The sequence below is a fragment of the Nomascus leucogenys genome, chromosome 15, assembly GCF_006542625.1.
Source record: "Nomascus leucogenys isolate Asia chromosome 15, Asia_NLE_v1, whole genome shotgun sequence".
Taxonomy (NCBI): Eukaryota; Metazoa; Chordata; class Mammalia; order Primates; family Hylobatidae; genus Nomascus; species Nomascus leucogenys.
The window spans coordinates 105974205-105991628 of NC_044395.1; the positions used below are offsets into that span (position 1 = coordinate 105974205).

Here is a 17424-nt window from a genome sequence, read left to right on the forward strand (position 1 = left end):
TGAAGTCCCAGTGACCAGCACAGTGGTATGCAGCATGTATGTGATATATCTGTATTGGAGTGAGCTTAAATAATTAGTCCAAGGTCACATATTAAACTTTAAGTGGTTATACTGAGATTCAAATACTGGAGTCAGACGCCAAAGCTCAGGCTCTTATCCTAATACTTGTCTCAATCCTTGAGAAGAGAAGAAAGGAGCAGAAAACTAAGCTTAAGTACCATTTATTTAGTACTTACTACGTGTCAGGCACTTCTACTAGTTGATACATTAACTCACTTATTCCTCATAACCACTTCATTTTATTCAGATTTTACAGGTAAAGAAACTGAGGCAGAGGCAGAGCAGGAAGTCATTTGGCCACAGTCAGAGCTAATACATGGCAAAGCTAGGATTTGGGCCCATGCAAAGTGGCTCCTGTACCAACATTCTTAACCTCTGTGTTCTACACAGAGCTATAAACTCCCCTTCACTCGAATTACATGAAAACAAAACTTTTAACTTTTTTACCAAATTACTAAATTGTAAGCTTCAGTGAGAGAAAACTAGTAGTGCTTTCCAAGCATGTGCGCCAGACGTCTTTACAGGCACACAGGATATGCCCCTGATGATTAGATCATCGCACGACTCAGGAAGTAGCACACTGTAAATCTGGTTAAGAGCCCCCAGCCCACCTTTCTCCACACTCAGACCCACACTAACCAGGAACTGCAAGAAATGGGCAATTCAGAGACGTCCCTGTGCAATCTTCTATAAAATGAATGTCACTCTGAAAATATCCCAGTGTGTACAGTACCCTTCCATCACCCCTTCTTCTTCCCAAACACCATGAAAAAAACACAAAAGGAATGAATGAGTCTAAGCTACTTAAAAATCATAACAAATGTCCAATGATAACTACAAATTTAAATGAGAAAAAAGCAAAATTCTCATAATTTTGTAACTTGTCCAAATTTTACATTTAAAAAGCACTAGGCCTCTTTGAAAGACTCAATTCTTAGACTACCTTCTTATCATAAATGGGCCTTGAAGGATGCAGAGAATTTTTGCTTCAGATTCTGAATATCTTGATAGGTATATTTAAAACAAAAAACATGACTGTTGCAGTATAAGTTATTGGGCTTTTTATACTAACATCTAATAGCATGACAATGTATTTAATTACACAAATAAAAGCATTAGGCACGGATTTAATATTTGTATGTTAACATGTAATATACAGAAAATAAATATAAGGAACAGGACTGGACCTAAAGGTACTGAGAACCTGACACAATGAAAACAGGAACTACTGCAGCTTCCTCCATTGACATCGTAAAGTTGCCACATTTTCTGGGCTCTCTTTTGAATTAATGTGGCATCTGTTCCAAGTACAGCATGCTAACATTTTACTAAAAGATATTTTCATTCTACATTTGTATCTGATTTGCTTTTTATTTGAACTCCTGTTTTATTTCAATGGTCATTATTTCTTTATACCAAGTTGTCAGTTTGGCATTCCTAATCTATCTCCCCTGAGCACAGAAGGGTGGGGGGGAACCATCAGCTTAAAACTCTCTAACAGCAATAATTACAATATGTTTTGCATATAGATTAAATAAAGAAAATAAACAGCACAAAGATTTTTGTAGGCTTTTTAGTATCAAGTCCTGATAAGTTAACGGCATCTGTTCCTTTCAGAAAAAGAATTCTGCTCTGAGGTGTTGGGGGTTGGGGGAAGTAAACAAATACTAAATAGAATAATTGAAGTTACAAAGTTTGGTCTTCAAGATATGATGATTTCAATAATTTGCACATATCCAACTACATCCACTGATAATTGCTTTTTAAGACATCTTCAAAAATGCTGCAGCAACAAGCCAAATACAACCACTTGTACTTAACATGCATGCTGCATACTCCACAATGTTACGTCACATCAGGCACAGAGAAGACGCTTACCAAGCTATCCTGCGTTCTATAAACTGCCTAACAACAGAAAAAGGCACTGCCATCTCAATGGGAGTAGAAGCTATCAGGGCAGGCAGCCCTTTCCCTTTTGGTCAACTCTGAGGAAAACAAATAAGGTTTATATTTCTGTCTTTTAAAGCTCACCTCTCTCCAGGCCTATACTTTCCATCTTTCAGCCTTTCACAGAAAGAACGGCTGTTTCTTTAAAATTAAAAAGCTGCAAAAGATCACTCCAACTTAAAAGTCCCACACCTTTTACCAACTGTCCTCCAGCTGTCCCCACGGCTGCCTCTTCTGCAGGAAGAATGGCCTATCTTGAGCACTCGTCTCCAAGTGGGTGTGGGTACCCTGAGGAAGGGAGCCACTGGGAAGAAATTATTACAACTTGTATTTTAAAATCTCATCCTTTTAAAAATTTCAACTTTCCTATACGTTTGATAACATGCATAAAACACTAGTTTAGACTATCATACATTTAACTGGTAACCATAATTTTTAAAAGTGTAGAGAGTACTGGTCAAGATGACTGAGTCCAGAATAAGAAAGGAAAACTAGGCTCTACCACTAACTTAGTCAAATTCTTGTCTCTCAGTTTCACCATCCATAACATTAATTGAGCCCTCTGTACACTATTAGACTAGAATGAACAAGAATAAAATACTCTGTAGGACATGGTCTGAGCCACTCAAAAGGAAAAGCACATTTATGAATGCTACCAATAGAAAAACTAAACTTGGCTTGTAAAAAACGTTGACTACTCTATAGTTTAAATAAACTGCTACATTCTACCAGGTCCGATTCTTAGCATTTTAAGGCAAGGCTTCAGCACTTCGTGGATCTGAAGAAGCATAAAGCACCTTAGATGCAAGGAGTGTATTCTAGGATTAGAAAGGCTTTTTTAAAAACTTCTATAATGAAAACTTTTTATTACCTGTGTAATAAAATTTTTTAATTTAAAAATTACAAAGGTGAATTATGACTAATAATCTTAGCAACAAGTTAAAACTCTCAAAGCTGGAATCAAAAGAGTTCTATTTAATGTAGATTATAAGGCCTTTAGCATGTCTTTCTAAATATAATGCCAGAAAAAATGAACAGCACTCAAATAACTTACTTTTTTTTTTAACTGCGTTAAAAAATACTGAGTTATCAGCATAGCATTTGGTAGTGGCTGAGAAGGGATAGGTGATGGGGATAAGGTCAGCCCACACTACTCACATGAAGTTGTGAGGACCAGGACTAATTCCTATGCAGGCTATCTTTATGCTGATTACGCAGCACTAGTTTGAGTTTCTATTAATTAAAATACTACATGTATTATCTTGGTTTTAAAATCCTACTTTACTTTATTTTTTATTTTTTACAGGTTTGCCCCAATTCTTGCCTACTTTACTTTGTAAATGTGAAATAAATGTGTCCTAACAACCAAGAGGAGAGAGCACCAGTTTTTTTAAATGTTATCTGAAAACACAATTGCTCTCTTTATAAGTAGCTACCAGAATAAACTAGAATCATTTAATTCAGAAATGATGCCTCCTAAATCACTTAGATAGGACAGAAAACAATGTTGTCATTTTAAATTGTTTTTTTTAAGTTTTAAAAATAACAATGACCATTTCCTAAAGCATGAGGTACAATCAATCTAGGGCATTAGGTTTGGAATCTTAATGTATAAATCTTACCCGCCTCTCTTCCTCCAACCTTACTCCCACTTCCCACATGAGCCCTATTTTCAAAAATAAACAAGTTTTTTAAATAGTCACCTGGAAAAAAGTAAACTTTGAGAGTACTATGGTATAATTAAACTTCTTTAAAAGTGTGTGTGTGTGTGTGTGTGTGTGTGTATATATATATATATATAAAATACATATGTAAATGCACAGGAAAAGTTTAAAAGTAGGATGGGAACGGAATGACTAATTTTCTACTTTATACATATCTATATTGCTAGAATGACTTTCTAACTTAGATGCACAGCTTTTGTAATATTTCTTGAAAGGACACTTATCTAAAACTCTAAAACGTTGATAGTTATATAAGGACTGACTGAAATAGTGAATGTAAACCATTTGCACCTACTAAAAAAATGTATTAAACTAACTTACACTGTGCTTCATAAAGTGCCCAACTTCCAAAGCTATTAGACCCCACCCCATGCTATGCACTACGCTTGGCAATGGATATACAAGGATAAACAAAGCAGGCACTGTCCCAAATGTCTTCATTTCCATCCCATTCCAATGTTTACTATTTTCAAACTATTCAACCTAACCAAACCAAAATCAACATGAAACAGCCTCAAAATGATACATTGTAGCTGTGGCCATTTCAGTAAATTGAAAACTTCTTTAGTAATTCATTTCTAGGTTTCTATGGGAATTACATAGTTTAGTATAGCATTTTGGACATTTAAGAGCAAAGGCTCAGGAATCAAACCTGGGCTTGAATCCAGGTTGTATCATTTGTTACCTATGTGATCCGAGGGAAACCTCTACTTCCTCATTTGTAAAATGGAGGTAGGATAATAATAGTAAATCCTCAGAATATTGCTGTGAGGATTAAAACTAAATGAGATCCTATGTGTAAAAAGGCTCAGCACTATACATAATAAACACTCCTTATTATTAATGACAACAGATAAACCTAAGGTACAAAAACCGTTCACAACTTGTCAAACATTTAAAATCTATGTAATTTCTCCAAAATGTGTGTATGTCACCTCTCCAAATATATATATTTATGTAAGTTTGTGTATTAACACATAAAAATAAAATTTGTATAGTTAATAAAATAAAATTTTTAAAACATAAAAGCTCATAATTAAAATTTTTCATTCCCATGACAACACACCAGTACATTTATATTTATAATATACACACAAATGTATCAATGTGTATATTGTTAAGAACTACACCATAAACACACATGTAAACACATGTCAAGAATTTGTCTATTGGGCCAGGCGCGGTGGTTTAGGCCTGTAATCCCAGCATTTTGGGAAGCTGAGGCAGGTGGATCACTTGAGATCAGGAGTTAGAGACCAGTCTAGCCAACATGGTGAAACCTTGTCTCTACTGAAAATACAAAAATTAGCCGGGTGTGGTGGCACACGCCTGTAGTCCCAACTACTTGGGAAGGCTGAGGAAGGAGAATCACTTGAACCTAGGAGGCAATGGTTGCAGTGAGCCGAGATGGCCCCCCTGCACTCCAGCCTGGGCAACAGGGCAAGACTCCGTGTCAAAAAAAAAAAAAAAAAAAAGTACTGGTGTATTGGGAGCAGGGTGGATCACTAATTTTTTGGTTCTAACTCATTATTTAAAATTGTATAATATTAATATTATTAACATGATACAGACAAGTATCTTAAAACCCAGCCCCTTATTGCTGATTAAAAATTCAATTTACATACACAACTTTAGTAATATAAAGTACATTAATGAGTATTATCTAATCCTTTTTTTTTTTTTTTTTTTGAGACGGACTCTCGCTCTGTCGCCCAGGCTGGAGTGCAGTGGCGCAATCTCCGCTCACTGCAAGCTCCACCTCCCAGGCTGACGCCATTCTCCTGCCTCAGCCTCCCGAGTAGCTGGGACTACAGGCGCTCGCCACCATGCCCGGCTAATTTTTTTGTATTTTTAGTAGAGACGGGGTTTCAGCGTGTTAGCCAGGATGGTCTCGATCTCCTGACCTCGTGATCCGCCCGCCTCGGCCTCCCAAAGTGCTGGGATTACAGGCGTGAGCCACCGCACCCAGCTATCTAATCCTTTTAATATCATAGTGAAGCAGGCCCTTATTGTTATCCCCATTTTACCACTGGGTAAACTACAGCCCAGCAAGGATGACCTTCCCAAGAGTGTACAGCTACATGACAGGAGTACACTTAAGACCAAGTCTTCTGACATCATCACAACTGTTTCCTTTATACTGGCCTGGGACATTTCATTAAAAAAGAAAATTGTGTTCAATAATTTAGGTGTGTCAAAGGTCTCTACACTGAATCTACATGGCTGCCCAGTTTTACTCTCCTTATTTCCTCTCCTGATTTCCAACTTTAGTATTTCAGTAATCACATGGGTACATACAATGATAAAAACATGGAATGAGAATTCCTCCAAACCTGGTATTTTCTATATTGGCCCATTAACACCAGGGACTATTTTTCTCCTTATATTTAGCCCTTTGTATTAACTCCTTTGTAACTGCTGAATTTATTTCATTTTAATATTAGGTCTTGAAAAGACAAATTGATATAAATAAAACAGCTTATAAAGTAGAAGCATATCAGACCAGATTCCATACATTTTGGACACATCTAAGGAATCTATTTAATGTCTAATCTACATATTAACAATTTTTTTTTTTTTTGAGACAGAGTCTTGCTCTGTGTCCCAGGCTGGAGTGCAATGGCACAACCTCAGCTCACTGCAACCTCCGCCTTCCAGGTTCAAGCGATTCTCCTGCCTCAGCCTCCCGAGTAGCTGGGATTACAGGCACCTGCTACCACGCCCACCTAATTTTCTGTTTTTAGTAAAGATGAGGTTTTGCCATGTTGGCCAGTCTGGTCTCGAACTCTTGACCTCAGGTAATCCACCCACCTCAGCCTACCAAAGAGCTGGGATTACAGGCGTGAGCCACCACGCCTGGCCATATTAACAAATTTTAAATCACAACGATGTAGGGGGGGAGGCTAGTATTATTACAGCGGATTGGTTTGCTATATAAACAAGTACTTTAAAAAATATTTCTTGGGCTGGGCGTGGTGGCTCACGCCTGTAATCCCAGCACTTTGGGAGGCCGAGGTGGGCAGATCACTTGAGGCCAAGAGTTAGAGACCAGCCTGGCCAACATGGTGAAATCCCATCTCTACTAAAAATACAACAATTAGCCTGGCATGGAGGTGCATGCCTGTAATTCCAGCTGCTCGAGAGGCTGAAGCATGAGAACTGCTAGATCCTGGGAGGCGGAGGTTGCAGTGAGCCGATATCGCACCACTGCATTCCATATCCAGCCTGGGCAACAGAGCAAGACTCCGTCTCAAATAAATAAATAAATAAATAAATAAAACTAAAGGCAGAGTTTTCTTAAATAAACATGGTAGCCCTCAGCAACAATACTGTAAGAACTCCTCACAAGAGAAAAAGCTGGAATAAGATACTGGCTAAGCAAGTAAGAAAGTCACTGCCCTGCTTCTGCATACATTCAAACTAAGACGTACACATTGCAGCTTACGCTTACATTTTCCAATATCCCCAGGCATCCCTTTCCCTTCTCAAACAGCCAAAAGGGACCAGCCATGCAAATAAAAATACAAGTTCAAGAACCTAAAAGAAGTCAGTGTCCTAAAAGAGAAAATTAATGCAAAGACTGAAGAGTTTTTGAAACTACACTTTCTTTCTGGGGCTGCTTACTGGCCTCCAATACATCAATCCTGTAACACTGTGAACTACAGTGATAGATTGGTACATGCTTCTAAATACAACAGAATTTTTCCAAGGTTACATACACTGTAAACTGTAACAAAAGGGACATTTTGCAGCATCTTATTTTCCTTAATCAACTAGTTTGGATATTCTACCAGTGCAAACATTGTAAACAATAAATTTTCATTATCTTTTGAACTTTCTGAAGTCAACCAAAGGCTTTTGATATAGATGCAATGAGTACTAGACAGGCAGAGCTGAATACTAGTCAAAATATTCAGCTACTGCTGTGATAGTCCTTTTGGGGGCATGTATCACTTAGGGAGAAACTGAGGTGCAAGGACATTTCACGCACAGCAAAAACATTCTCAGGAATTTGTCACATCATTACCATAAGCCAAAAATCTCAAGGTCTTAGAACAGCCTGAGCTTCTGATCAAATTATATTGTAAAAAGAGAGGGAAAAAATGTGAAGCGTGCTATTTTTTAAAATAACAGTAACTACTACTACTGCTGCTGCTAATTCTAAACGTTTACTGAGCCCTTATTATGTGCCAAGCACTGTGCTAGGCACTGTCATAGATTTTAACAATCCCTGCAACAACCCTCTGATATTAGTTAATAAAATTAAAGTAGAATCCTCACGAAAAAATTTAAACTTTCCAAATAAAAATATAAATAAATTATTAAAGACGTCTCACCTCTCTCTCTGCCTCAGACTACATTTTCAAGTATTAAATTTACACTAAAACCACATTTATTTTCAGGAATTCCAGTTAAAGCGTACTGATATGCAAGATGTTGACAATTATTACAGAAGAATCACAGAACTCTGAAATTAAATACTGGCACAGAAAACCTTCCATCCAACCTTACAGAATAACTATCCCCATTTAAAAAAAAAAAAAGGAACAGCATATATGTCAGGCTTGATAATAAGAGGCTTCTCATGCCCACACTAGCAATCAATGATGCCATAATTATAAAGAGACCTGTATCACCACATGCATAAAAATAATTTACATCTGCTAAGTCAAGTTTTCAATATATTATTTTGTGTGTAAACCTTATAGTAGTTGATAAAAAATACAATAAATTAATCTAAGGTAAACTAAAACACTAGGTTGTTTCTGAAGACTCACTTTAGAATTTGAGCAGTATAATAATCATAATATTAGTAATCAAACTACTTAGCAGAAAGTTCTTAGAGGCCTGGGAAGCTGTGTATAAAATGGAGTAGACAAGAGGGAAGGGTTTTCCGTACTATTTAAATCAACTACAGGTCCCAGCATGCAGTGCTCTAATCTGAAGTTAAGCAAAAACTGCAATGCATACTGGGACTTGTAGTAAGTAAACCACGTTATCACAGCAAGTTTCAAGAAAGTCTGAAATATCTAGCACAATTTGACTATATCTTATTATCAGAGTCTAATCAAATTTAGATCAAATTTGTATGTTCTCTGCTGTGGCACATAGTTTCTCTAGTACATACAGGAAAAAGTATCAATATTTAGATCAACATTTTCACATTAGAAAAATCTTACATAGGAGAAGCACAGAAAAAAATGCTTAAAAAGCAAAAAGACTTGATGTAATAAAAAATATAATTTTTGAAATAGTTTTTTAAAGTTTGAATGGATCCATTTCAACATTCTCTAATCCTCCCCCACAAAAAAGTTTAATTGTTTTGGCCAGGCACGGTGGCTCACGCCTGTAATCCCAACACTTTAGGAGGCCAAGGCGGGTGGATTACAAGATCAAGGGATCGAGACCATCCTGGCCAACATGGTGAAACTGTCTCTACTAAAAATACAAAAATTAGCTGGGCGTGGTGGCACGCGCCTGTAGTCCCAGCTACTCGGGAGGCTGAGACAGGAGAATTGCTTGAACCTGGGAGGTGGAGGTTGCAGTGAGCTAAGATCGCACCACTGCACTCCAGCCTGGTGACAGTGAAAGATTCGTTCTCAAAAAAAAAAAAAAAAAAAAAGTTTAATTGTTTTAACAGGTTGCTTTTTAACAATTATTCAAGATGTATTTTATAAATAATTTTTCTTGAAGAAAATTCTCAGAAGCAAACATTCCCCATATTCTAATATTGCCCACCAGGAAATAATTTTTATAGTAACACGCACACCCCATCACAAAAACAAACAAAAAATACTGAAGTTCTGCTTTTGTCAAGTCCTTACTCAGGATTTATGCCCTCCATTCCTCACCTCTAATTCCCTACACACACACACACACACACACACACACACATACACACACACTTCTAGAAAGAACACTTAGAAAAATAGTATTCCAACTACAGGCCCACTTCTCCCATCCACTGACCTCTTCTGAAAACACAAAAGATTTTTTAAGCTATCAGTAACATGTCCAAACACAAGCTGATAAGTTTGAGCTAGAATTTATATATATACAGTTGCTACACACCCTCCTGTTTTCTGCAAGTCTGTTGGAAGGAGGCTGGGAAAGAACTAAGTGCAATCTGCATCAGGAGGCCTAACACAGGTGGTGGGTTATTTTCAGGCAACAGCACCTTCACAAACATGTTTTGGAATATAGTCCAAGAAATTCCTAACAAGGAAAGATAAGCTGGCACACAAATTTAACGCAATCCAGCTAAAAATCATCTGCAACACATGCTACTACATTTCACCATAAAAGTGACGGGCTACTATAAAGGATTTGAAGCTTCATCAATACAACATACTGTCCATAAGGCCAGAGATAGCAGTTGCCATGGTTACTATCACCCACTTTTATCAGGAAATTATTGTCATTACCCCAAAGTTTTGGGTACTTATTTAAAATTTAAAAAAACACACACACAATTTAGGGTTCTGACTGTTAACTGAGTGAAAGAATCAACTACTGTTTGATTTGTAAGTATGTCGCTTTGGAGATGCACATGGTTAACAATACTTGGATCTGCAGCAGAAAAAAAATCAATTCCTTTCTGCTGCTCCTTCTCCTCAAGTACTGACAGTTTGTATTCTCAATGCAGCCAAAACAATAAAACAAAACCCATCTTTTTGGCTTCTGTGTTTAAGTTATTTTTTCCCCTAGGCCCACAAACAGAGTCAAAATAAAGCCTAGATCATCAACCTGTTAGGCCTCATCCCCTTCCTATCCCCTCCATACTGCTTCACTTTCTTGACTACTTAGAAAAGCAGAAAACATTTCTGTAACTGATTCCAAAGTATAGAAAAGAATAGTTGCCTTCAACTGAGATATTTTCACCAAAGTCTTTTTTATTCATTTATTTTTAAGGCAGGGAGAGGGGAGAGACTTGCAGGGTACTAAAAGGGAGAAGTGGAGGAGTATTCAAATTGCCACACAAGTCTAGTGTAACAAAGTTGCTTTAGAAGAGTCCAAAGGATGGCTGAACCTCACATATAATTTCTAAAAGGGAAGAGTTCACCATAATTTTAAGACTGAATTGAGGGACAAGTAATAGAAAAGTTATTCATAAAAGTCTACTTCAACATTTTCACAAAAGATAACTATTCAAAAATTTAACACACATATAAGAATTATACGAAAGCCTACAAAATAGTATGGGCACATATACACACAAATATACGAAGTAGAAAACATATGCTGTAAGAAATAATTATCTACAATAAATTCAATGCAATGTTAACATATTATCTCTTTTTTTAAAAAAATCGCAAAGCAGCAAAAATACACACCTGAGAAAATTAATGTGATCGAAACGTTAAAGAATTCTTAGGCCTACAAAAAAAGCCCATGTACAAAAGCTCCTAAGAAGTCAACATAAATCATTAACGTTTCCCAGCACAAAATCATATGAAAATTCAAACATGTTTCAAGAAATCAGTTCTAGATACAGATATAAAAGAATTGCATCAAAGGTCAGAGACCTAAAACTTTAATTCCTTCCCTTCTCTCTTTGAATAGTAATTAAATACAAAAGCCTTCAGCAATAAAATACTAAGGATACAAAATTTAAGAGCACATTAATATAAGCTTAACTTCAGTATGTCTTCACAGAAAGCTTTACTATTCACTGTCTGTAGGATGAAAAAGTTAATAACACCCTGAGAGGTTTCATTTTTATCTAAACAGTTAAGTGTTTTTCTCACCCTTCACAGAAGCAAGTTTCTATATTTACTTTCCAAAGGGGGCAATTTCAAAAGAACAGTCACTTCTAAAATTTAAGATATTATACCTTTTGATAGGCTCATAAACACAGGGTTCCTAATTATCTATATTTTACTTTAAAATGTTTCTATTCCAAATTTGTGAGCAGAGTTTATAAGAAAGCTGAAACTCAAGGCTTTAAACTTTTGGATTATTTTTACACAAAAATATTTCAGTGCACTCCTCTAGATTTGAGTAGTCATTTCCTTGTGCATCCTTCTAAAATAGAAAAACAAAAATGATATATCCACATATACCTAATACTAACACATACAGATATACATCTTTTTCACTGTGAAACAAGCTTGAAAGCTTTAGGCAGTAAGAATTTTTCAGAAAGTTAGCAGAGTCAGTCAAAACATTCAAAACTTTAACCATGACATCTGTTACTCTGTGTTAATAAGAGTCTATAGAAGAATCAGGGAACTTACATACTCACTAAAATCAACTACTATCACATCATATCAATGGAGAAATGAAGAAAAACTGTAATAGGGGACATACAATTCACAGGATCTTCAAAAGGGAAAATGACCTTTTTTTTTTTTTAATTATGAGAAACTGACTAGGCAGCATTTTTTCAAAAGCAGCTTCAAAACTATAACAAAGACATTTTTGGTAACCAAACAGTATTTAAAAAACAAAAATTTAGGCTGGGCGTGGTGGCTCACGCCTCTAATCCCAGCACTTTGGGAGGCCGAGGCAGGTGGATCACCTGAGGTCAGGAGTTCAAGACCAGCCTGACCAACATGGTGATACCCTGTCTCTACTCAAAATACAAAACTTAGCCGGGCGTAGTGGCAGACACCTGTAATCACAGCTACTCAGGAGGCTGAGAGGCAGGAGAATCGCTTGCACCTGGGAGGCAGAGGTGCAGTGAGCCAATATCATGCCATTGCACTCCAGCCTGGGCAACAGAGCGAGACTCCGTCTCAAAAAATAAAAAAATAAAAAAACTATAGTGTCCAGGGTGCACTTTAAATGTATTACTTTCTCAATTGATATGGAAAAAGTTAGCATTTTAAGACAGAAGCTTCTGTCCATGTATTAATCAGTTACCTATCTCAACAACTTAATATCTGCATGCTTTCTTACCATTTATGAAGAACTTTTATATGTATTATCTCATTTGGTCTTACTGAGAAAGCAGTATTTTGCCTACAAAATAGACAAAATTCAAAGCAGATTTATCAAACTTTCTAGCATCCCCAAATGTTTAAAACTTTGACACAAAACTTTACAAGCAACCACAGTGGCATGATATTTCCAGTGATAATCAATTCACCTAACACTAACAGAGTTTCAAAGGACCATGTGCTGTAAATGCTATGAAACTGTTAAAGTAGCTATATTCATCTTTATGCAGTTACTATTATATCAGCAATGACCTACCACTGATAGAACCTGACTTACAGTTCAAGAATCTCAATCTTTGCAGGCTAACTTAAGTACATCAACCATATGTATTTATAAAGCTGAGTGCCTAAAAATTTATCTATATTAGAATCATAGTCTGTAAATCTGAGGGGAAAAAACTACAAGAAGTCTAAAATTTTTTCCACACACTATCCCCCTTTCCAAAATCTCAACTACTCTATATCCTATTTGTATTAATATTATAGGGATGATAACAAGGCTTAAAGCCCTAAATCATACCAACTACTTTTGTTTATAACAATTACAAATAATTTTTTAAAATACGTGCTCAACACCCCACTCATCAACACAAGACTAATTCCCCTTCCAAATAAAATAATTCTAAACAGTGCTCTGTACCAAGGCCCAGAATCCTTAAGCCATCCGCAATCACACATCTACTTTGTATAGTCAAAGACTTCAGTTTCAAGTAGCAAACAAAATTTATGAATGGAATTTTTAAATGGACTTACTCAAAATCTTTCTGGAACTTTAAGGTGTTAATCCTGTTGCTTAGCTGAAGCTAAGTAGAGCTGTAATAAGTAGCAAGACCCTCAAAATTCAAAAATTTCCTTTTTCTGGCTGTAGCACCTCCTGCTGGATAGCATTTAGAGATCTTCATGTAAGCAGAAGAAAAGTATTTCAGAGGCAGCTCCTTCCAGACAACTGAATAGGAAAAAGGATGGACCCTTCAAAGCTAAAAGAAATGGGCCCCATCCATCACTTACACCTTCTAAAAATACAATTTAGCCCAGGTAGGTATCTTTTTCATCTATTACTACTCCAGTTCCACAAAGACTTGCCTCAGTCCAAAATACAACATGCTTAAATAAAGCCTGCAAAATTGTCTAAAAACTAAGTTAAAAAGCCTTCAATAGCACCCAAGCAAAAAACTTTATTATGGGCAGCCAAGCAATGTCAGTCAAACTGCAAATACTATTATGTTACCAAAAGCAAAAGTCTGATGTAAAAAAAAAAAAAAAAAAAAGCCCCTGGAATATTCGTAACATGTTAGCCAGATGTTTGTGTTTTGAGAACTTTGTGCACTATTACTATGCTCTTCACTTAAGGATAGTTGTACATCTACAAACGTTTTAAGTACAGAAATTTTTTTATAAACATTAGCATAACTGCACACAAAATTTCCTCTTTGCCATGAAAAGATAGGTCCTGGGATTTGAAAATGTATTTTTCAGACATTTTTAATGACCCCCTAAAATAAACTAGTTTTAAGCCCACAACACCGATTCCATAAACAAGTGAAGACAGAAGAAGAGAATAAGAAGGAACTTACCAAAATTAAAATGAATAATAGTATTTCCAGTAAAAATGTAGTAACAGTTTCCAACAATGCTGTAAACCAAATAAATTGTGAAACTTAAAAAAGGAAGGAGGGGGCCAGTCTTCAAAGACCAAAAGCAAAGCTGACCTATTTATTTCTATTGCTTAAATTAGAGTGAACACCAGATGTAAACAAATACCATAAACACTAAAAAGTATGCTTACATGGTTTAGCCTCAATTTCAGTATCCTTACCAGGCCCTCAATAAAGCTACAGATGTTGGTGAGAACTCACCAAAAAGGAGATAATTCCAACCCCTCGCCTTAAAGAATCCCTATCAAGTGAACCTGTGAAAAGACTTCCTTCCCAGAGTGCACAACTGCTTAAAAAAAAAAAAAAAAACTTTCATCAGCCCAAATTAATCTAATTCTAATATTCAACTATCCATTATTTATATATAAATGTTCTTCCCTCTCTAACTTCCCCAGCTCGAGCATCTACATTCCTGACACCGACTATCAGCAAAAATGCACAACTCCTTCCCCAGCTATGGGGCAAATCTTTGAAATCCGAAACACAGCCACAAAGTTCACTGTCAAGGCCAGGCGATGAGGCCCACACACGCCCGGACCTTCACTCAGATTTGAAATTCTAGAAATCCATACTCCCAGAGACATCATTTTAAAAACAACACAATGTGGACGTGCAGAGTGAGATCCTCTACTTCCAGACCTAAACAAAGAATATTTCAACATATGACCGGAATATGATGACACCAGATTCACCAATGAAAACAAAACCTGCCGACCATTAGCAGTCGTACCCTCATCACAACAACTCAACTACTTAGAAATCACTCTCGGCACATCTGCACCCCACAACCGGCCTGTGGCCTTCTCCGGGGGGTGCAAGCCACAGACAAAGTTGAAAGAAGGCGTTCTCCCCCGGTGCCCAATCTCGATACCAACCCCTCCCCTACAAGGGCCACCTTGCTGCTACCCACCATCGCGAACGTGGTCAGGGGAAAAAAAAAAAAAAAAGAAATCCTAACAGCACCGCTCAGCAGAATAAAGAGACCAAAGAGAGGATGACGAGAAGTGTTGGGAACTGCGTGCACGACGGGGCTGGACCAAACGGAAAGAGTCCCACTCCGCGCGCCCCTCCCCCCGGCGGGGGCGCGGGCGGGGGAGGGGCGGCCGCGGCCCCTCTCGGAGCGGCCTGTCCGCCCCGGCCCGCTCGGGGTCCCGGGGGCGCCCCGCGGCCGGCGGTCGCGGGGGCGAATGCGGGAGGGCCGGCCCCGGGGTGAGGGGTGCAGGCAGACTCTTCGGAATAACAAGTTGCAGAAGAAGAAGAATAAGCGGAATTTCCCCAACGCTGCTCCGGCCACCCAAGACAAATGCACCAACACACTCACACTCACACACACACATACACAAACACACACACTCGCGCCCGGCAGCGTCAGCAGCCGCAGCTTTTTTTTTTTTTTTTTAACCAGATCCCTCAGTCACCAAATAAGATGGTTTTCCAAAAAAAAAATTTTTTTTAATTAAATAAATAATCATAATAAAAACTTCCCCCCGACAGCATCCCGGGGTGGGGTGGTGGGATGGAGGAGCCCCAGCTACCCTCCCCGGGCCTAGGGACAGCCGAAGGGGGCGGGCGAGGCTCCGTGCCCCCCGCCCCCGCCCGCAGCCCCCGGCCGGCCCCCCGCCGGGACAATGTGACGCCCCCTCCCCGCCGCCCCCGGCACGCCGCCTCTGTCACCCGCTCCGGCCCTGCACTCTGCGCCCAGGCTCCCGAGGCTGCTCATAAACTTACTTCCAATTTATCCTGGGGAGGGGTGGAGGGCAGAGGGGAGGAGGGGGGGAGCCAAGGTTTTCCCATTGTCTTTTTTTTCGGGGGGGGAGGTATGGGAAGGGCACGCAGGGGGGCGCCCCGAAGGGGAAGTTATTGCTCAAATCTCAAGTTGACTGAGGGGTCCTGACGAGAACACCCCCCTTTCCCTCCTCCCTCCCACACACCCCTCCCCTCCCCCTACCTCCCCCCACAACAAACTCCAAGCAGGCAGCCCCTGATCCTCCCAGAGACAAACACCAGCGACAAGACAGAGGGAGAGAGGAGACAGGCAGAGGGGGAAGGGGGAGGGAGGGGAAATAGAGCTACTCCAGAAAAAAAGAGAGAGGAGAGTGAGGAGAAGAGAGAATGGAAAAGCTGGGATACTGCACCCTCCTGCTGCTGGCTGGCTGTCCCCCCTGGCAGCTGGAGGCAGGAACTCTGAGCAGGAGAAGCAGGAGGAGGAGGAGGAGGGAACTCTTCTTCATGGGGAGGGAGGGAAGAAGCTGGAGCTGCTGCTGCTGCTTCTGCTGCTGCTCTGGGCCTCTCGCACTTTTTAGATATTAGTGTGTTAAGATGGTAGGTTGTTCCCTTCTCCCTCCTCCTCCTCCTCCTCTCCTCTCCTCTCTCACTCACTCTCTCTCTCTCTCTCTCTGGGCTGTTTCTTTCCTCCTCTTCCCCAGGCAAGGGGGGGTGGGGAGGAGGGGGTGGGGGGAGGAACTGGATCCTCCTCCTCCTCCAGGAGGGACACACACAGGCCCCGGGCCGGAATCGGGAGGGGGGAATCAGAGCAGCAGGAGAGAAACTGTGGGAGACAAACAAGCCCAACTCTTCATCCTCCTCCTCCTCCTCCTCTCAGCAGCAGCAGCGAGCACCACCAGCCCATTCACCACCCGGCCCCGGGCCGCAGCACCTCCGCCGCCTCAGCCCGGGGATCCCTCCGCCCAGGCCCAGACACACTCGCCCGCGCGGGAGCCCGCCGCGCGGCCCCGCCGGCCCGCCGCCGCCGCCGCCGTGCGCGCCCCCGCCGCTCCCGAGAGCCGGGCGAGAGGGACTGGGGCTGGGAAAGCGGGGACGAGGGCGAGGGGAGAGGAGGCGCCGGGGGAGAGCGGGCCGCGGCTTGGAGGGAGGGGGCCGCCGGGCGGAGTGGTACGGCGGCCGGCCCGGGCCCCCGCGCCTCGGCCCGCGGCTCCCGGGACGCTCGGGTCCCCCCACCGGGGGCGGTGGGGCGGCGGCGGGGGGGGGGCGATGGGGGCCCGCGGCGGCGCTCGGGCGGGCGGACTACTTGACGTGTCGGTGCGGCGAATTTATTTCACTTTGCCTAAGGAACGGGGTGTGCTGCGGCGCCCATTG

The 17424-nt window shown here is 40.3% G+C and overlaps 1 protein-coding gene across 6 annotated transcripts in view; it reads right to left on the minus strand.

Annotated features, from left to right (window-relative positions):
* PHF21A (PHD finger protein 21A) overlaps positions 1-16707 on the minus strand; it is a 195699-nt gene extending 178992 nt beyond the window's left edge. For 2 of the 6 annotated variants that reach the window (XM_030794851.1, XM_030794848.1), the window contains exon 1: positions 16464-16705. The gene's annotated coding sequence lies outside the window, so the exon portion shown is untranslated. Of the gene's footprint in view, positions 1-13426; positions 13620-14247; positions 15465-16463 lie in introns of those variants that run through there. The other 4 variants (XM_030794853.1, XM_030794849.1, XM_030794850.1 and 1 more) reach the window with 4 other exon arrangements.
* Positions 16708-17424: the final 717 nt, after the last annotated feature.